At 36.4% G+C, this 21952-nt stretch overlaps 1 protein-coding gene across 2 annotated transcripts in view; it reads right to left on the reverse strand.

Moving 5' to 3' along the window:
* The window catches only part of LOC5574871 (probable sulfoacetate transporter SauU), a 66856-nt gene extending 45890 nt beyond the window's left edge, over nt 1-20966 (reverse strand). Inside the window, exons 1-2 of one of the 2 annotated variants that reach the window (XM_021849764.1) lie at nt 20441-20966; nt 18695-18698 (exon numbers count right to left, since the gene is read on the reverse strand). The gene's annotated coding sequence lies outside the window, so the exon portion shown is untranslated. The remainder of the gene's footprint in view (nt 1-18694; nt 18699-20440) is intronic. The other variant, XM_001655335.2, reaches the window with a different exon arrangement.
* Between the last annotated feature and the right edge of the window lie 986 nt (nt 20967-21952).

Here is a 21952-nt window from a genome sequence, read left to right on the forward strand (position 1 = left end):
GGGACTATCGAGGTAGCCATGGAAATCAACTTTTCGTCGAAAACAGCTGACCCTGTGAAGGCCCGGAAGGTGTTGGATTAATCCAAGTGTAATCCGAACCTTCGCGACGCGGCTTTGGAGGTGAAGTGTTCCGCTTGGTCGTACAGCAAATCATGAAACGAGCTGGGCTTCGTGTATTCAAGGTCCGGAAGGCACCGAACCGGCGTGATCAACAAAACACGGCGGCCAAATCCCGCGCAAGGAAGCTTTATTGAGAGTGGTTAACGCAACCGATGTGTGTGATTATGGATGAAGAAACCTACATCAAGGCAGACGCAAAGCAGATACCGGGGCTGGAGTTCTACGTTGCCGAATCACGGTTGGATGTTCCGAAAGACATGAGGAAGAAAAAAATGGACAAATTCGCCAAAAAATACTTGCTTTGGCAGGCAATATTCCAATGCGGTAAACTGAGTAAATCGTATATTACAACGGGTACTATCAACAGCGAAATTTACCGCACCGGGTGCCTCCAGAAAAGTCTGTTGTCCTTCATGCGGTCTTACGGAGGCGAGACATTATTTTGGCCGGATCTGTCAATAGGCGCGAACAAATTTGGGGCGTATTTTTTTGCAGTTTAGTCATTATGGGCCATTCTAATGCTACACAAGTAAAGCGAAAAGTTGGATTGTGGGGACCAGTAGGTGAATTCCGGCGAACAATTTCTTCGAAGAGAAGAAATTTTCTTCCATTACTCAACAAAAAGAAAATTTTGTTTTCTTTGAAGAAAATACGCGCCAGAATTCGCCTACAGGGATGGAGAAACCGATACGAAATTTCTGTACGTCAAAGTAAGCCGGAATACTGCTGTCATGAACTGTCACTGTGAGTCGGGATCTTAAGCGATGGACAAACATGATAAAAGCAAGTAATTGATCAAAACATATTTTCGCATTTCATCAAAGGTAACAAAAATCGAATGAGAATCAATTCAGGATTATTCAAAAGTAATATTACGAGAACATTTTTTATTCTGATTGAATACGAAGCGTTAAAATGTGCATCATTTTACTTTTTTCCAATAAAAATGAAAAGTAAATGCATAGAAAACTATGACCCTTTTTCTATATTTGCCCAAGATTTGCTTCGATCTTGAAGGTACACAACAAAAGAAAACTAGCGATTTTCATCAAATCTGCCTTGATTGTCAAGTTGGCAAGTTGGAATTATCTTGCAGTTTGGAAATACTTTCTTTCATATTTCGTGTGTCGTATTCACAGATTTCGTGAACTGCTATAATTGTTGCTCATAGTACTGCCGATAAGTTGAGGTTGATCCGTTCATTCTCACTGATCCAACTTTATCGGCTCTAAGCTTATCGCGATAATTTTCCACAAGATAAATTACAAAAAATGTTGCCACCGATGGGATTCGAGCACATGACCATCGACGAAAATGTTCTCAGAGTGTGCGCTCCATAACCACACGACCACGTTAGCTGAACGTAAAAGAAGAGAAGTTTGGTATATAAAAGCCTCATGCGGAAGCAAAGGACACTCAAAACGACGACGCAAAGATTAGAATAGGAAGAAGCCGTTGCTGGTGATAATATGAATTCGCTACAGCAGAACTCATGAGAACTATCGCAGTGCAGGACGGGTATTATTGATATTATCGCACGTCTCTTTAGTCCGAAATTTCGTCTTGGGCGATAGGCTGTTGTCGTGACCAATAATTTCACTCCCTAGTTTATTACAATCCTACCTGGGATATAACACGGCGATGGGCTTTCATGCTTATCGTTCAGTATTGTGAGTGTTACAACCGAGGAACGACTTTCAACAGAACCAGTCAAATTGTATAACTCGCAAACGACATTACGACTGACATTCGAAAAGGTGGCACCAAATGAAATGGGTAGTGTGAGCTTTCATTTGGTGGGTGTTTCCGAGATACTTGAATAAGGTTCATTTACGAAAGACACCGCGGAGCTCCCTAATCCCCTTTTTCACGATTTTCATGAACTTCGCTGTGTTTGAAAATCGCATTTTAATGCAATTAATCATGTTGCGTAGAGACATGGTCTAGGCCGCGTTCCAATTATCACCATTGGTGCATGCAAATCGCATTTTATTTTTCATGCGTGAATTCATCCTCGTCACTGGGTCGGTATTCCCCGGCGCACATAGGTTCGAACATGCTTGTCAATTATAATTTATATGACACATGATAAGCAAAAACGCGCCGTGCAGTTTAGATGCGTCCATGTGAATCAGCACTACTCTACGCCCCATCAGAAGCCCTTCTTTCCTGCGGATAAGCTGTGGGGTGGGTGGAGAAGTGCCAACCAGTAGTGTACTGCCATCACAATCTCCCTCGCCGGTCAATTAATTTTTACTACTCTTCACGTGCGAAATTTATGCAATAGGTCTCGTGCTTCCAGCGACGGTGTCGTCGTCGCACAGAAGTTCCGTTTTCTTAAAAAACTGGTAAAAACTCAATTTCCAAACAGTCTCTGATAAATAATAACAAATGCGAGAATTTGAAAACAAAAACATTTTTATTATTATTATTATTATTATGCTTTATTATAGACACTTTACCACATGTCTGAGTGGCATTCGTGTCTGCAAAACAAAAACATGTTTTATTAATGTTGGACGCCAAAAAGCTGCAAAGGTCCAAAACCTTTATTTTTTCGCTTCAAAACTCAACTAGGGCGGGTGTACCAGCTTCGGACATAATGTTTCGCTATTTTACAAATGTAATTGTTTTCAAATTAATCATTTTGTGTGCTAAATTTACATATGTCGAAATAGGGAACCAATCCATTAGACTGATGCTAATTTTGAAATTTTTGCCTCCCTATGCTTAAACGGTGTCAATTATGATAAAAAGCATTCTCCCAAAATTTGAAGTGATTTGGAAGAAGTTTGGTTGTGCACTGCACACGCCCTTTGAAGTTTATATGGTAATTGCTATGAAAAAGGCAAAGCTTTTGTGTTCAGTCCTCTAACTGCTCGAAATTATAATCAATAGAAAAGTGAACAAACTCTTCTCATGAGAAATTTTTTCAGCTACAACTTTGAAGACCACATTTTGATGGGACGTAAGGATAATTTTTCTATTATTGATAACAAAGTCCAAACCATGCTGAGATGATCATTCACTTACTTTCAGAGCAACACTGCTTTTCTGCTGTAGAACATAGTAGCCTGGATTACTTTGATCTATTCTACCCACCAAGAGCTCCACTGTTGCCTGCCAGGCAGTTGGTTCAGCTTGCAAAATGCATACCCAGTCCAATCAAAATGTGGTCTTCAGCAAAGTTGTAGCTGAAAGGATTTCACATGAGAAGATTGTGTTCACTTTTCCATAATACATTATGACGAAGAGATAGAGGGCTGAACACAAAAGGATGGCGTTTCCCATAGTAATCTCCATATAAATTTCAAATTTACTGTGCACAGTCAAATTTCTTCCGATTTATTTCAATTTCATTTTTTGGGAGGATGCTATTTACCATAATATATGTCGTTTAAGCATAGGGGAGCAAAAATTTCAAAATTTGCATCACTCTAATATCCATAACTGGTACACTTTCTCTATTTCATGCTAACCAAAACCCGTACAAATTTAGGTTTCAGCTTTTTTTCTGGTCGACAACTCATTCTTAATTAGATTCTGCATTTCAGAATGCAAATTTACCTGATGTTAACCTTTTCAAATTAACTGTTTTACGTTTGGTTACAAATTGATATACAAATTGTTGAGTCTCGGTCTGAGTGTTTGACTCATTTGAAACAGAAGCATGAAACGAGCTCACCAGTTGTTGCTTGGGCTTCACGAAGCGCACTAGAAAATGTTGAGATGCTCATAATTTATGAAGAACAACATTTTTTTGAAAACGCTAAATTAACACGCTTTAATACTAAGACACGTTCCAAAACGCTTTTCATGATCAAGAATAGAAAAATATCGAAAATGCACAATTGTTGCCATGACTTTTCCTATCTGAACCACTCTGGTTGGTAGTCATGATGGGGCCAAAAACGGTCGCTGCATACAAAATGGGAAGCAGATCAACAGCCGATTGTGGGCGCATATCACGTAGTACGATTGTGTGTCTATATATGCAGCGATTTGTAGTTAGAATTAGATTAGCGGATTATTTGTACCCGGGCATAGTGATTAGAGAGCCCCAGCGCAACAGTATTGCGAGGGGTCACACCGTTTGATACAGATATAGTTTTGCGCTTGGTCATGAGGAAGGCAAAACGGCGAATATTGTCCACTCATGACACTGAACTGGCCGTAGCAAGGACGACACAGTTCGGAATAATTGATGCATTTGCGTTGGAAGAATCGGCGCACATTTCGGCCAGGAGCGTGAGAAAATGTCTGGAAATGTGGGGCTTTTATTAGCTGCTGCATTGTCACCTAATTCAATAGTTTGCGATGAAGGATGAGTTCGACAGTTGCATTCAATGAAGCGCAAAATTCGAATTCAGTTTCAGTACGATTATATAGTTAATGATATTATTGACCCCCCGTTGAGCCTTCATTTGAATTGGAATAGTGAATGAAATAAGGTGTGTCTATTGAGAATTTTGTTCATTTTTTTGCGATGGTTGGCATACTGAATAAAGATCATGATTCATTTACATACAGAACTCAAATAGATTTACAGTCATTTGAAGAGATAACATGTGAAATAAAATTTGAAAAGATAAAAAGTGAAATAAAAAAAAACATAAAATTCTCTAATTATTCAAGTTTAAGTAATTAATATGATAAAGAGATCAGTGCGCATCGTACCTTCGTGCTCTCTGCTCTTGGACGTTAACTACGTCTTACGGCAATATACTGGGTGTCAATTGAAAATCTAAAATGTTGCGACCGTCACGAAATTATGTAAGATTTTGAATGGTAATAACTCAGCCATTTATCGGTAGATTTTCAATACTTTCCCACCAATCGGTCGGAAATTTATACAACATTTTACTCAAATGGAGAAAACTTTTGATTTTTGACGATAGACTGTCGAAAATTGGGAAAATGTCGACCCCTTTCTTACGCAACCAAACTCGTTCATATTGTCTTCCACGATTCCTTTGGGTTGGCTAGTGCACTATAAAAGCAGACTATTTTCAGCTTCTTTGCTCATTCTTCTTTTGATGTTAACTACATCTTTCGGCAATATACTGGGTGTCAATTAAAAATCTAAAATGTTGGGACCGTCACGATATTATGTCAGAGTTTGAACTAAAGGAAGGCTGCAACCATGAAAATCGACTAAAATTCAATTGCAAAAAATCACTTGGCGTAGTTAACGTCATGCGGTCGTGTCTTGTACACAACCCCCTCTGATTTTTGTTTGCAGTGTCGCCTTTTACTCTCGCCGTGTTTTGATTTCGATTTCAGATGCGCCCATCACTTTGATAAACAAAAACACAAGCGTAATCAACAAAGTGTGTGGTTTTGCATGGAGTAAAGTTTCGTCTTCTACAAATTTGCGTTTTTTGAATAGTTAAATTATCGATAAGGGAAAAGTTCAAGTGCAGTGAATAGACAATCAAGCTACAATTTCAACTCTATATTTTCTTAAATTGTGTACATTTTGTCAGTTTCGCCTAGTTCGCGAATCTTTCTAGACTTATTTCTACTTTTTAAATATATATATTTTTTGAACAACCTAAAGCACTACAACAGTAGTTCTCAGTGCTAACAAAACGGTACCTTTCAGTGCTACAAAAACCGTAGTTTTTTCTACTATTGATCCTTTGACGATACTTGTTAGAACCCGTACCTTCGATTTTTCGTTGGACCCGTTGGCGAAAGCTAGCGGTGGTAATCCTTCTTGGACACCGTCTTGGGAAAAAACCTCTTAGGAGGTCTCGTCTTCTTTCGTTTATTCACTATACATGGTTGCAACTACAAACAAAAGGAAGGGTGAATCTCTGAACTCACAACTTTCTACCAGAAAAAGTGGGAGTTATAACTGACACTACACGTGGCAAGAATGGAAGAAAGGACGCTTCCCCGGAATGCGAACTTTCTCCCAAGGGTGAAATGAATAATTGTATCGAAATCAGCAATCAGTTCGATGCTCTAGACAAATTTTCCGAACACCAAATCGAAGCAGTCTCTAGCCCAGGCTCTTTGATTCAAGTGAGGAAACAAAGAGTGCCACCTATCGTGGTCAGTTGTTCCGAATTTGCGGGATTTAGGCAGGAGATCTTGAACTCCTTTGGGGAATCAAGGTCTCCTTCCAAATCGCAAAGACAGTCTCCTTTCTTTTGCGTTTTGCCGGAAATTCTTCTCAAACATCTTGAAGAGAAGAAGCACATTTTTTCTACTTTGACGACAAAACTGAACGTTTGTTCAAAGACGTCTTGAAAGGTCTCTCAAGTGACTATAAGTCACCTGAAGAGATCAAAAATGGAATTAATGATTTTTTTGGATTTTCCTCAGTTCAAGTAATCATTATGAAAAAGAGATCCCAATCTGGCATTGTTCGGAAAAAGCTTTCTCAAGAATATTATTTAGTTCACTTTAATAAAAAAGAACTAAATAATATTAAAGCTTTAGAAAAAGCAAAACTTATGTTCGATGTCCGTGTGATATGGGAACATTTCTAGAAACCTGGAGGAAATTACCAGAACCCCACTCAGTTCTGTCGGTGCCAAAAGTGGGGTCATGGTACAAACAATTGTCGCATGGATGCTAAATGCATGATTTGTGGAGGTTCTTCTCACGCTAAAGACGTCTGTCCTGTGAAAGAAGATACCGATAAGTTCATATGCGCAAATTGCGGCGGCAATCATAAGTCATTTTTTTCCGACTTGCCCTTCGCGTAGGCAAGTCGTCGAGGCTCGTGCCAGGCAGATGAACGGTAATGTCCGTTACGATAACGGTCGTTTCCGGAATTGCCCTGGTAGAGTATTGAATAATCCTAATTTTTCAGTTAACGATCGCTTGATCACGAAACATACTCATCAGGTAGATCATAATCATGCTCATTCACAAACTAATTTTAATCCGTCGGGTAGCTGTTCGAATCTTTTAATTTCGAATGTATCTACCCACGGAAAATCATTTGCCGATATCGTAGCAGGTAATATGAACTCCTCCCCTATTCGAACTATGAGTATCCATTCTACTTGTTTCAAATCAAATGAAAAAACCCTTCCGCCGCAGATAACATCTACTCCGCCTCTTCGTCTACCGAAAATTCCAATGGGAAATCATCAGATAATGTACCCACTTCAGGTAATATGTCTGCCTCTGATTTTAATTTTCTAACTGAACAATTGAATCTAATGATTGATGCAATGTTCAAAGCCACCACTGTGACTGAAGCAGTCCAAGTTGGTGTAAAATTTACTAATCAAATTGTTATTGGATTACTCATTCTTTAAATGGTAAAGAGGACGAGCTGTTCAATTTTCTTACATCTAATAACGTGCATATAGCAGTTATTACTGAAACATATTTGAAGCCTGGATCTAAACTCAAAAGAGATTCAAACTTTTTTGTTTATCGTACTGATCGACTTGATGGGGCATGTGGGGGAGTTGCAATCATCATTCATAGGCGTATAAAACAACAACTGTTTTCGTCATTTGAAACTAAAGTTTTTGGTGTTTCTGTTGAAACACAGTTTGGTAAATATACTTTCATAGCTGCCTATTTGCTTTTTCAATGCTCTGGACAGCAAGATATTTTGCTCCAAACTGACTTGCGAAAATTGACTCGCAATAAGTCAAAATTTTGTGTCATTGGTGACTTTAATGCCAAACATCCGTCATAGAATAATTTACAAAGTAATTCCAACGGCAGAATTTTATTTGATATTTTTCAATGCAATACCCTGATAGCCCTACATGTTTTTCCTCTTCTAGAAATCCATCTACGATTGATTTGGTCTTAACCGACTCTAGTCATCTTTGTAGCCAACTGATTACTCATGCTGATTTTGATTCTGATCATGTCCCTGTTACATTTCAAATATCATGAAGCGATTCTCGATCCTATCAGCTCCACTTTCAATTATTTTCGAGCCGACTGGAATATATATAAAACATTTATTGACTCTAATCTTAATGTCAATATTCCTTTACAAACAAATCTTGATATTGACAATGCTCTTGAAACTTTAACAAATTCCATTGTTGAAGCCAGAAGCATTGCAATTCCAAAATGTGAAGTAAAGTTTGAATCCGTGATTATAGACGGTGATCTTAAACTCTTGATCCGTCTTAAAAACGTGAGGAGAAGGCAATTTCAACGCACTCGCGATCCTGCTAAGAAGATTATATGGCAGGATTTGCAGAAAGAAATCAAAAAAAGTTTTTCTCAATTAAGAAACAAAAAAACAACAAAACCTGTTCACTTTTTCTAAGGTACCCTTGCCACAACAAAATCCGAAATTATTTATCAAAACAAGTTATCTGTCCAAAAATGAGTCAATTTGGTAAAGTTTTAGAGGTGTATCAAATAAATTTTGTGGTTTTTTGAACCTTTTCACCGAAATGCTTTCCTGAAACCAAAAAATATCATTGAAAATTATTCGAAAATACCACTAGCCTTTTGCTAACACAATAGCCTATCACTTTACCGAAGACGCTAGGGTGTTTTGACCGCTTCTTCATTATGCTTTTAACGTAATTAGTCTAAAAATTTCGAAAAAAGCAATATATTTTTCCAGTTTGTCATATAAATTTTGATAAAAATCTTATTAAATTTTGTTTCCAATTTAACTATCTATTTAATCTAAGTCTAACGAACATATCGTTCATACATCATTTTTATGTAGGAATCTACTTTCAATGTGCAATAATTGAAAGTGTATCACTCTTTACCCTAAAATCTCATAGGGTTGCCAACACGAATGTAGTCTATGAAAACACAGTTACCCAAGATTTAAACGTCATATGTTTGGACCATACAGTCCATCACCATCGACTCAAAGTAAAGAAGATGGTAAGGTTCGGGCATAAGGATCAGAAGATTCACGGTTCGAGACAAGTACAGATATTTTTTTTACATAATCAGCAGTAATCGTACCATATCATAACTAATTAGGAAAGGAACATTACCAGAGGCATTTTGATATTTTGAGTATTACATGACAAACATAAAGGTATTTTGAACGGTTTGAACAATGTGTGGGCAGGGCTCATTCACATATTTAATAACGGCATTTTCGGCACCCACCCCCTTGTATCGCTTTTTGTATGAATATACTACAAGTTTTGTATCATGAGGTCACTCAGCCACCCCCTTGAGCGTTATGAAATTTGTGTATAAGTCCGTGTAATTCGGTGATTGGTCATAAGTGCAATGGCTGCAATAGCTTCATTCAGGTTTTCAATGCGATGCCGGTTTACTCATTACGTACTTAGCACTCAATGAATTCTTCCTCGTTGCTGGGCGTCGTTGGGTGAGCTCTTGTTCTCAAGGCTCTTGCTACGCTGATTCATCATTCCATGTGAGTGAAATAAAAAAAACTCTATGAAAATGTTCCAAATAAGGTCAAATAAATACAAACGTTAGGTTGATTGGTATGAAAAAAAAAGAAAAAAAAAAGATTAGCTCTTGTTAATAACCGTGGGTCTTCTGATCCTCAGACCCAAACCTTACCATCCACTCTGTTTTGAACCGATGGTCATGGACTGTCTGTAGGGTTCAAAGATATGACGTCTAAATCATGGGTAACTGCGGTTTTCATAGACTGCATTCCTATTGGCAACCCTATGAGATTTTAGGGTATAGAATGATACATTATCAATTATTTCACATTGAAAATCGAATCCTACATAGAAATGATGTATGAAAGGTATGTTCGTAATATTTCGAAGAAATAGATAGTTAAACTGGATACCAAATATAATTAGATTTTAATCGGAATTTTTATGGAAAACTGTAAAAATATATAGCTTTTTTCGAGATTTTTGGACTAATTACGGTAAAAGCATAACAAAGATGCGGTCAAAAAACCCTAGTGTCTTCGGCAAAGTGATAGGCCATTGTGTTAGCAAAAGGCTAGTGGTAGTTTTGAATTATTTTCAAAGTAATTTTGGGATTTCATGATAGCATTCCGGTAGAATGGTCGAAAAAAACCATAAAATCGATTTGATACACCTCTAAATCTTTATCGAATTGGCTCATTTTTGGAGAGATAACTTGTTTTGATAAATAAGTTCAGAATTTGATGTGGCACGGAGAATCGGAGAACTTTTTTCAAAAAGTGAACAGGTCTAATTATAAACGATGATCTCAAACTCTTGATCCGTCTTAAAAACGTGAGGAGAAGGCAATTTCAATGCACTCGCGATCCTGCTATGAAAATTATATGGCAGGATTTTCAGAAAGAAATCAAGAAACGTTTTGCACAATTAGGAAACAAAAATTTTGAAAATAAGATTTCTCAATTGGACCCTGGCTCTAAACCCTTTTGGAAATTATCTAAAATTTTGAAAAAACCTCTGAAGACAATACCGGCATAGAGAGAGGAAAACAAATTATTACTAACTAATTGCGAAAAAGCTCTAAAACTTGCTATGCAGTTTGAAAGCGCGCACAATTTTAATTTAGGTCTTACTAGTCCAATTGAAAATCAAGTTACTCAGGACTTCGAAAATATTCTCAATCGAGAGAACGTTTTTGAAAATTGCTGGGAGACTGATTTGTAAGAAGTGAGAACTATTATTAAAAAAATAAAAAATATGGAAGCTCCTGGCGATGATGGATTTTTCTACATCCTCATCAAGAAGCTTTCAAAAAGTAGCTTATCAATAAATGTTTTCAATTAGCATTTTTCCTGACAAATGGAAAAATGCTAAGAATGTACCAATTTTAAAACCAGACAAAAATCCTACAGAAGCTTTTAGCTATCTTTCAATCAATGGACAGTTCGGATTCCGACATGGACATTCGACCACTCATCAACTTTTACGTGTATCAAATTGATTCATTCTAACAAATCTGAAGGCTATTCTACTGGTCTTGCTCTTCTAGACATAGAAAAAGCATTCGACAGTGTTTGTCATAAAGGTTTGATCGTAAAATTATGCGTGTCATCTGTAGTAGATTGCAAAATAGTTTGGATATTTTTTCTTCATACTTGCAAAAACGACAGGTTTCTACTAATGCTTCCAAAACTAAGATTTTGATCTTCAAACAAATTTTTAGGCCGGTCATGTTGTATGCTGTACCAATATAGACTAGCTGTTATAATACCAGGAAAAATGCTTCAACAATTTTGAAAATGTTTCTGAATAGGGAGCCTGGTATACCAAGTAACTAACACTCGAGCTCGACTTTTATACTAACAACTGCCATTCTTGGATTCTGTCCAATTAAAAATTTATGCAAAGTTTAACGAGTTTCGTCACCAATTATAACTCTATTGACTGTTCAAGTTTTTATTATACCCTACCAATTATCAATCGATTTTACGTTCAAGTGCAAAAACCCCTCTCATAATGCTGAGAAACCGGAATTATCCCAAGAAGTGACGCCTAAACCAGTTTTCTATGCTAAGACAACCCATTAGTGTGTGGATACAATCATCCACCTAAATAAGCACATTGCTACCCTTCCTGTTGATCAAAAGAACACCATTGGGAGCCTCCTGGGATCAAGATTAGAATTGCTGAAAAATGTGATGCCTTAGTGCCGAAAATCGCCAGATCGTCGTTTACACCCCCTTTCCGCGAGTAGCCGGTATTATTAATCATCCCGTTTAATGACCACCGTCATAGTTCAGGTTTCTGAAATGGTGCGTAACCATACGAATGGTGGTCTTTTTCTTGATTGAGCACTTTACGCTGTAAAGGTACACCACCGTGCAAAAGTTTGGGGTCACCTCACTCAGCATTGGATCGACCAAAGCTTTTGCACGATGACTTCAATAACTGTTTCAATGGTATTGAATAGTTTTCAGTTTACTCGTCAACATTTTGTCGTACCAGTTTAAAATTTTGGTCGATCCAATGCTGACAAAATTATTCATGTTTTTTCAGTGTAATTTTTGAAAAATATCACAACTTCAAGTAAAGATTTAGTGAACAAAATTAAAAAAATCCTTAGTCAAAATAACTACGAAATAAGCTTGCCCTTCGAATGAGCCAAAGATACTTTCAATTTGACGTGTAATTCTATAGATATGAACGAAACACTTTCGTATTCTCTTAGGGGGCGAACCCAAACTTTTGCGCGGCAGTGTATGGCAATTGTTGTGAGAATCTACTTTTGTGGGGGTTGGTTCGGAACGAAGAACCTGTATTACGTTCTGACGTCTATGAGTGGCGGTGACGAAGACAGAGGAAAAAGCAATTGGATCGTGACAATGCTGGTGGGCTACGGGCAAGTCCGCGAGATTACGATCACTTGTGATCTTCAAGTTTGGTCGTAAACGGCAAATAGTTCTGGTCAGAACGTACGCAGTTTGATCGTATGACCGTTCTGGTTGAGATCTGACTCGTTGGAATTTCAGCAAATTTGTAATGTCAAGATACATTTCAAATAAAATAATCTAAACGTCCGAAATTTAGATTAACTTTGTTCCTGAGAGCTACCCATTAAGAAAGAAATACCACTAAAGATACTATTTCAAAACATGTTTTATAACTGAATTTGATATAAATTTTAGCCGAGTAGATGTTTTTATTACATAAATTGAAACAAACATTTATGAAATGCTATCGCAGTTATAACTGCCTTGATAAGGTACCTTAGCCAATTATAGGCTAACTTTAAATAGTTGAAGATAAAAGTTTTGGATCATGTTAGTAAAAATAAAAACTAATGACGTCAATCGAAAGATCAGACCATTTCCAATCAAAAAACTATAGGGAAGGTATACCAGTATTCACTACCCTATGGAAAACTTTTTATTTGAAATCAATAGATAGATTTATAAGTACGGTCAATATGCTAAACGACAGCTGTCAATCCATGTTTAGTAAGGAAAATATAAAAACTGGTCAGAAACAGCAAAACAACTGCATTTTTCCTTGTCATTTTGGATCCAAATTTCAAGAAGAATACGTCCTTGGAAATCTTACCACTTATATAAATATAAAAAAAGTAGGTATAAACTATTTTTTGCATATTATTGCATTATTATTCTGTTATGCCTTTTTTTGTCGGGTTTCTATTGTTGCACATTAAATCGATTTTAAATTAAAATTTCTAACACATCTCATGTACACCCATATATCTGGTGAGAGCCAACGAAGGCCATTGTCCGGTCGAGAATATTAATTATGAAATATGAACTTGAAAGCTGCATAGGCAAAAAAAATGCATATTAACTCGCTCGGCCGACAAATGAGAAGAATGATGTAACATAAAACAGTTCTCCTCCCAAAGAAATCCCACAGATTACTAGTAGATGCGCTGCCACTGACCGACACCAGATACCTACAGAAGGGGGGAAGGCATCCACGTGCAACAGTGTTTTTACTCTCTTCGCTGTGGGCAACGTTTTTGCATAGATAACCCCTGTTTGCTGTAGCAACAACAAGACATCCATCACCGCGTTGTTCTACTTTGCAATTCCGCCGCGGGTCGATAGCATCCGGTTTGCGTTGCCATGGAATGACGATTCCGGCACCATCATCGCCAGGGCACGGAACAAGACCTAATTACCAGTCAAAGGGCGAGTCACAGTTTGGATAATGGGCGGCTAATGAAATCTAAGACACTTGTTATTAGGTACCAGGTACATACATGTGAAGAATGTTCCGGTTTGGATACAATTTCAAACTATGCAAAACGCTCACCTGGTAGGTTCGGATAGGTTCAGATCAAAGCAACCGTCACCGTTCGGAAAAATACTCAAGATCAATGTCATTATCGTGGGCAGGTAACGCTACACATTGTGTAACATCGTTAGAAAGCAGTTTCATTTTCATTCACACGCATTGATCGCAGACGACGGGAAAATAAGTTCTGTGAATTCGGGTGCCCAGATAGCCGTAGCGGTAAACGCGCAGCTATTCAGCATGACCATGCTGAGGGTCGTGGGTTCGAATCCCGCTGGTAGAGAGGATCTTTTCGTAAAAGGAAATTTCCTCGATTTCTAGGGCATAGAGTACCTTCGTACTTGCCACACGATATACATATGCAAAAATGGTCAATCGGCAAAGAAAGCTCTCAGTTAATAACTTGTTAGTTAATAATCTGAGAAGCAGGCTTTGTCCCAGTTGGGACGTAACGCCAGAAAGAAGAAGAAAGAATTCGGGTGAAATTGTTCACACGATTTCATTTCTCACAAATAGAACACCAACCCCAATGTAACCTATCATAAATAAACGTTGTTTGCGTTGTTTGTCTTAACTATGGTCAAATTGAGTGTCGTGATGTTTTAAAAGAACGTTTATTTATATTAAAAATAATGTGTTATACGGTTATGCCAGGATTCTACCCCATTCTCCCGAATGACATATTACCCCAATGCGGGGTAATGCGAATACCAAATTCCCGAACAACCCATAACCCCGAATGACATTAACCCGACTTCCAATATCATGGGGAAATGCTATCAATGTCATCATGTCAAGATAATTGTAAATTCGGGGAAATAGCATTCGGGGTGAGAAAATTCGGGGTAATGGCATTCCGGGTGATGGCATTCGGGGTAATGAGGCAGAATCGCCAAAAATATATTCCCGAAACTGATTTTATCCTCAAAATTCGGCTCAATTTGTTAATTTTGTAGAAATAATCGAGTTGTTGCTAGATATCATGAAATTCTTTCGAAAATTGTCTACATTTAGGCATTTTGTACGGAGTTCTTGAAATTCATTGACACTTGATCAATTTCACACAGCCATTATTCCCCTGCTTTTCTATTTCAGAGAAAAAATCACGTTAGATAGAAAATCTCAGTTCACGATCCAATAAGGTTCACCGCCTTATTTGTTTTCCTGCATTCAACTTCATACAAAACAGAAGTTTTTTCATTAGCATAAAAATGATCAATTTTACCCTAAAATAAGGTAGACTGCACATTATTAATCTGTGTTGTCATCAACACACTTGTTTGTATCGTATAACGAGAAATGGGACTCAATGGGATAATTAATTTGCATCCAACCGTTTAAACAAAATATATTTCTGGATGAATATTACAAGTATGACACTTTATGCCAAAGGCATTTTAATTTGAATCGAAGGAATGCAAATCATATTATTCAAATAACAATTACGGAAGTGACTAAGTAGTTTCTTACCCTTTGAACCTTTTTAGCGAAGTCCCAAATTCATTAGAAAATTGTAAAGAATTAAAAAATAATAAAAAGTTATAACAGTTTTATGTTTTAGGACCATTTCAAGAAGATCAAATGAATATTTCGGAAAAAAAGCATAGTTATCACCCAGTTTTACTCCACAAACATTACTGCAATCAACATGTCTTTCAGCCTCTTGAAGTTTGATAATTACAACGTGAACTTATAGTTAAGAACTTGTTGTTTAATATGAGTATGATATAATTTGCATCTGCTTGCTTCATTTTTAGTTGTAAGTAGGGCAATTTACGTATTCTCAGCAGTCAAGCCGATGCCGCGCTTCTTTTGTAACTTCCTCAACCATCAGCAGGCAAATTACGTGTTTGTCTGTTAAGATTTATGCACTGCTCAATCCTCTATCGATTCACACCGACCGACTTGTTAAAAGCGTTTTCGAAACCTTTTTACAACTTCTCTTGCCAGTGCGTGTGACTATTGTCGGCAGCCTCATTCTCTTCGGCAGCTCCAAATCAGTCGCATATTGAGGCGTGTTCATTTGAATTGATGGCATCTCTGGCGAAATTGTTTGTTCAGTCTCGGAAATCTTGGAAACGGGAAGCTAACAGAACAAAAAATCATCTGAATTTTCATTGGTGTGTTTTTAATAGAAAAATACTGTGTTCTTGACATTTGAAATTTGGTTGTCGATAATAGTCGAATGATGCCGAAGCCGTAAGTCTCCCTATGTAAAATTTGGCCCAAAATTTTACATAAACTGTTATTGCTTATTTGTTTTAAAAACTTGGCACGAGTTGGCGTTCTTTAATCTTGTGTATTTTATCGTTATCTCAAAATTACTAGAACTGTAAATGCAAAAAATCCAAAAGTTATGCTTACGAAAAACACTTCTGAGGGATTATCATCATAAAATACAATATATTTAATTTTATTGATATTATGAACTTAATGTCATCGCAAAATTGTTCTAATAGCATGTTTTACAACTTTTTTTAAAGGTAGGTATCAACTTCTTGTAAAAGGAAAAGTTGAAAAAGTCTATTTCACTTTTAGGGAGATAGACTATTATGCTGGATAAACTACAATTAACTACAATTTATCTATTGAAACACATTTTAGGAGACATTATATAGCCTGAAAGTATAATTAAGGCGATATTTATTTAAAACATGTCAAAACTGACAAAACAGTTCTCTTCCGATTGATCAACATATCAAGAAAAAGGAAGTCCGTTCGTTTATTGTAATTGACAAAATAAAGAAATGGACGTTTATTTTTCTATGATTTTTGTACGTTTGGAAGAAAACTACTGTTTTAGCTTTGGTAAATGACCGATTCTAAATAGAACCTTCAGTAGCGGAATCTCCAACTGTTCATCATGACAAATATGTATATGTTGAGTTTCTTCTGATTTAACATTTTTGGTGAATCTTTCATGCAAGCCTTTTCAGATTTCATGTAAGAACCGTGTGTTTCTGGTGAGTAATTTAACGGATTCCTACAGGATCTTAAAATGATTATAATACAAAGCCAAACCTCGAATTTTCAAGAGCACTCATTCTAAAATCATGGCCCTGAAGCCAAACTCTTACAAGTCATTAAATTTTTAAGTTATTTAATATTGAAAACACCTTGAACCGTGAAAAATTCTGAAAGGGAGACAATTCCCTAAGAAAATTATGCACTTATCATAGTAAGTCGTCGTTTTTGCTGAACTTAAAACGCTTAAGAAAATTTTGACAACGGAATCGTCTGCTTACATCATTTTCAAAACTCGTGTGAGGCATGAACGTTTGGTAGTGTTATTCAAAATCATGGAAATCATTGTTTTGGAAATAATTAAAATTTACGTTTAACAAACCTGAATTTAAATGGAAACCTTATTTTTTGTTCGCTAAATATAAATATAAGAAGGGGCCTGTCTTAGCCGAGTGGTTAGAGTCCGTGGCTACAAAGCAAAGCCATGCTGAAGGTGTCTGGGTTCGATTCCCGGTCGGTCCAGGATCTTTTCGTAATGGAAATTTCCTTGACTTCCCTGGGCATAGAGTATCATCGTACCTGCCACACGATATACGAATGCGAAAATGGCAACTTTGGCTAAGAAAGCTCTCAGTCAATAACTGTGGAAGCGCTCACAAGAACACTAAGCTGAGAAGCATGCTCTGTCCCAGTGCGGACGTCATGCCAAGAAGAAGAAGGCGAAGAAGAAATATAAGAAAAAGAAGCACCAGTCGAGATATGTTGATTTAAACTTTTTAGCAAGAGGGACATTCTGATCTATGTTACCCCGTTTTACGGTACCGTAATCCGGGGGCAAATTGATCACTATTTCACAATTTTTTGTTATGTTTTTCTTTGGAATTCAAGAACTGTCAATTTTATTTCGGTAAAATCAGTACTTCATCAATCTCTATCAGTTTATGAAATAGAATCTAAAATTTCTTTAAATTAGTTTTAATATTAAAAATTGAAAATAACACATTGGGGCGAAATTGATCACTCTATAATGAAATATATTTTAGAATGTAAAATTTCCCTATCTACTATATTTGGGTCTCCTGAATCTGAAAATGATGTCAAAATTCTTACAACTCGTGTATATTATTATTTTATTGCAAAATTAAACTTTGTAAATCTGCATAATACGCCTAAGGGTATGCAATTTCCCTTGAAAGAAACTCGTTCTTCAACAATAATCGGTTTAATGAGCAAAAAAGCAAAAAAAAAATCTTGTAATGCTGTACGATTTCAAAAATGAGTTCAGCAGTTCACACTGTAGCTTACATAACAATGTCTAACCATCTTTCCAAAAGTGATAAATGGCCAGAAATCAAAATCAGATGCATCGAATTATGTAATACTTACGAATTTCTATTGATGGATGAGTAGAACAATAATTCCATGCCAAAAAATCTGACAAATCACTTGGAATTACTTGCATTTTTGTGGCATTCATCAGCGCGCTGATCGTTTTCGTTGTTATGGTAAAAAGCAAATGATGTACTCTGGCTGCATACTTCTATTGATTTTTTTGATCATTCAAAGTATAGTAGTTTACGAAACAAGTTGCAGATTGATGATTTTTACAGCACGAGTCGTAAATTCACGATTACAATTACGACGAGTGCTGTTAATATCGAGTTCTGCAACGAGTTACGTACAACATTTTTGCAATGTCGTAGAAGACCACTTGAAGGTATCAGAAATTATATCGGAATGCTTTCACCATCATTTTACAATTTCTGAAAAATTGTTGTGTTATGATTCATTACGCAACTCCAAATAGTTGCGTAATGAGAAAGCATTGCGTGATGAATCATTGCAGCACTGGTTTCAGTTGCATAATGACTATTCCCGCACTGCATACTTCAGTACAGGAAAGTAGGCCGTTTCATGAGCGATTGGCGTGATGGAAAACAGCCTATTACGATGAGAAATCGCAAAAAAATTGTTACATATCTCTCGCAGTTTACAACATTTATCAAATCTGATCAAAGTGAATAGATTTGAGGTAATGTTGTACTTAATGACAGAATCATCCATTTTTTCACGTTTTGTTCTTGGTCCACTCTGACTTAACACCGACCAATTGAAGTAAGCCTAGTTTTGTAATAAAATTCAAATGACTCCCAAACGGAAAAACATATATCAACCGGGATATCAACTTTCTCTACACACCAAACAATACGATTTTCAATGCTATAAAATTGATGGCATATTAAAGAATATTGCTCTCTATATTTTAAAAGAGTTATTCAAAATATTGTTGTTATAGACTGCTTCGATTGGATATTAGATAGAATCAAGACAAATTCATGAAAAGACTGCTGGGGTAAATTCGCTTTTAGTGAATATCTTCTTTAACTTGTCCAATATCCTCAACGAAATCCTTCTTTACAGAATTATTTGCGATATCTGTGCCTTGAGATACATCTGAAATATTTATGGACATTATATATTTAAGTAACATTTGAATGAAAACATTTATACGAGTACATATTTACATGTTCAGCATTTACAAAAAAAAAATGGATTTGACAGTTTCGGCGAAGTTTAAATAAATTCAACGCATTCTTCTAGACTGCACAGTTGGGAACAAAAGTTTACTCGAATTTGGTAGAAGAGCGTGAATTGAGATGTTTGGAGATTATTTATATATCCACAAAAGTTATTGTATTTGCCAAAGAGTTTTCTTCGGGTCAGATGAGAGTCCCGCCAGGAATTCTTCAAGGATCTATTAGAAGTCTTTCAAAAACCTGCTCTTGGTCTTATCAAACATTTGTCGAGGGGTCTACCAAATAACATGCAATGATTCCATGACCAATCACGCCACAAAATTCCTGGATAGCGACTCATCTCTCCTTTTGCAATTCCTTAGGTACAATTTTCAATATAAAATAAAATAATAATAATAACAGTAATATATTCTTATAAACATGTTCGTTAAAAGTCGTATAAAAATTCTGCGGTCCTGCAAAAATTTGATTTAAATTAGACGTTTTGTAGAATTACCGTCTTCATTTCCATAAAAGTTTTATAATTTTTCACATACAAGAAGAAGAAAAATTGTCAACAAACATTTTCCAATAGAGTAAGGTTGAGCAAAAATTTGTGTTTGATATCCAATGCAACCGATTTATAAAACTTAAATTGAATAAAAAATGGGATGTACGTTTATTTAGCAAATTTAGACGTTTTAGCTGTTTTATTGTCGTAGAAGCATTTGTTAATTTCACTTAGGCCGAATTTTGGTCCACCTTACTTAAAGAACAAATTTGTGTTGCGTCCCTTTTTGCTTTAAATTGATGTTATTCCAGTGGAATACTGCACATCTACAGCATACTTGAAACGATTGTTACATTCTATCTATTGTTCATGCTTTTTGTATTGTTCAAATTAATTGTCTTGCACATTTTTTTTTTGGAAACTACGAGACATCAACTCACACATATTGAATCTTCTCATTCAACTTGAACTTGGGGTCAAATTCCTGTAGTAGTAATTCGCTGTCGTGTTCTCTTAATTTCGTTTCCCGCGCCCAACGGCGCCAACTTTAGTCTGGGAACTCCCATTATGTCGTGCTCATTATCTTTGCAAAGCTAGTTATTCTGCTTCCTACATCCAGAACCAGACTTGGAATCCTTCACACAAACTTCCCAACCACGTGCGTGTAATTAAAGAACTCAAATCCAATTATTCACCTTTCAACTCGTTGTAATTGTCGGTACTTCTCCTAATTGTTATCTGCAGGTCGTTTTCACACACATTCACTCGGTGCACTAACTGCCTGTCTGCCGTCCAAAAGTCAGTTCACTTTCGTTCCAATATCCACTTAGTGGCGAATGTCCACGGCAACGGTTTTCGATTTGATCAATAATTTTTCGGCGCCACTCAATTTTTGGGGGAATTTCAATCAACGAACAGACTCTTCTGATTTTCGCGCGCAGATTCCTCCCAACTGCCGTTTGCACTTTTTACTCACTGTTAAACTACTGTTACACTAAGGAAAAGTTCTATCGCGTTTTCCGGCCAGGAGTCACACACGCACTCACACTATTCGGGTGGCGTTGGGGGTCTCCTCCTCAAACCGAGCAAAAATCCTGCGAAGACAACGAACCGAATCTACCGCCGATCGGTCACTAACTAAGTCCGGATCACTGTCCGGAGCTTCAATAAATAACAAAAGCACTTTTTGTTTCAAACGCTTCTCGATCGCGCGCCCCAAAGCCTTCGCCTTCGCCGTCCCAGTACCAGTATCAGCCCAGCAGTCGTCAGTGGCTTCGTTGGGTCTAGTTCTAGTACGCGCGGTGTGTCTGAAATCGTTATTAACGAAAAAATACCATCAATTGAGCGCCAACCGGCTGAATGGTATTCTAGCAACATCTCCATAATTTTTAAAAGTAGTAGTGGTTTGAAGATTTTGATTTATTTTTAATAAATATTTAAATTAAAAAATATATTCCGTCACAGGAATACTCGATATTCTTACACAACTGAAATCATGTAGTAAATTTCAATTTATTTTCATGCATTTATTTTCATATTTTGATGCATGGAGCATCAAAATAAACTGAAACGTTAATGATCAATCACCTAATTTTCAATGGAGTGCACTACCTATAAGTTTACACGATCATGTAACATTCAAGCATATTTAGTTGAAAATTAAACGTGATGTTGTAACAATAGATTAATTTGGTTTACTTTTCTTTCATTCTTCTGTTTACACCACATTAAAATTTAAATATTTTTATCTGTGTATGGAACAACGACATACAAATTAATTTGTTTTTCATTTCGAGAATCTTTACCGTAGTGAAATTAGAAAAATTTCGTATTTTTCCTTCCAAATAAGACAACATCACGAAGTTAGAACTCTTCAGGTATTTTTAATAGTTATAAAAATAAAACATTTTTTGAAAGGTTTATCCTTATTGTCTTGGATAGGCAACTTTAATTTTTGATTCATAAATGTTTTTACGTACATATGAGGATTTGTTTTTTGACCATTTTGAAATCGACCACAGTTGGAAACGGATTTTTAGTTCCAACAATAATTTTACACACAGATAAAAATATTTAAATTCCAATGTAGTGTAAACTTAGGCATAGAGTAAAAATAAACCAAATTCATCTATTTTTACGGCATTTCGTTTAGAAAGATGTTTGAAAGTAACATGATCGTGTTAATCTAAAGTGCATTCGATTGAAAA

The sequence above is a fragment of the Aedes aegypti genome, chromosome 3 (assembly GCF_002204515.2).
Source record: "Aedes aegypti strain LVP_AGWG chromosome 3, AaegL5.0 Primary Assembly, whole genome shotgun sequence".
NCBI lineage: Eukaryota > Metazoa > Arthropoda > Insecta > Diptera > Culicidae > Aedes > Aedes aegypti.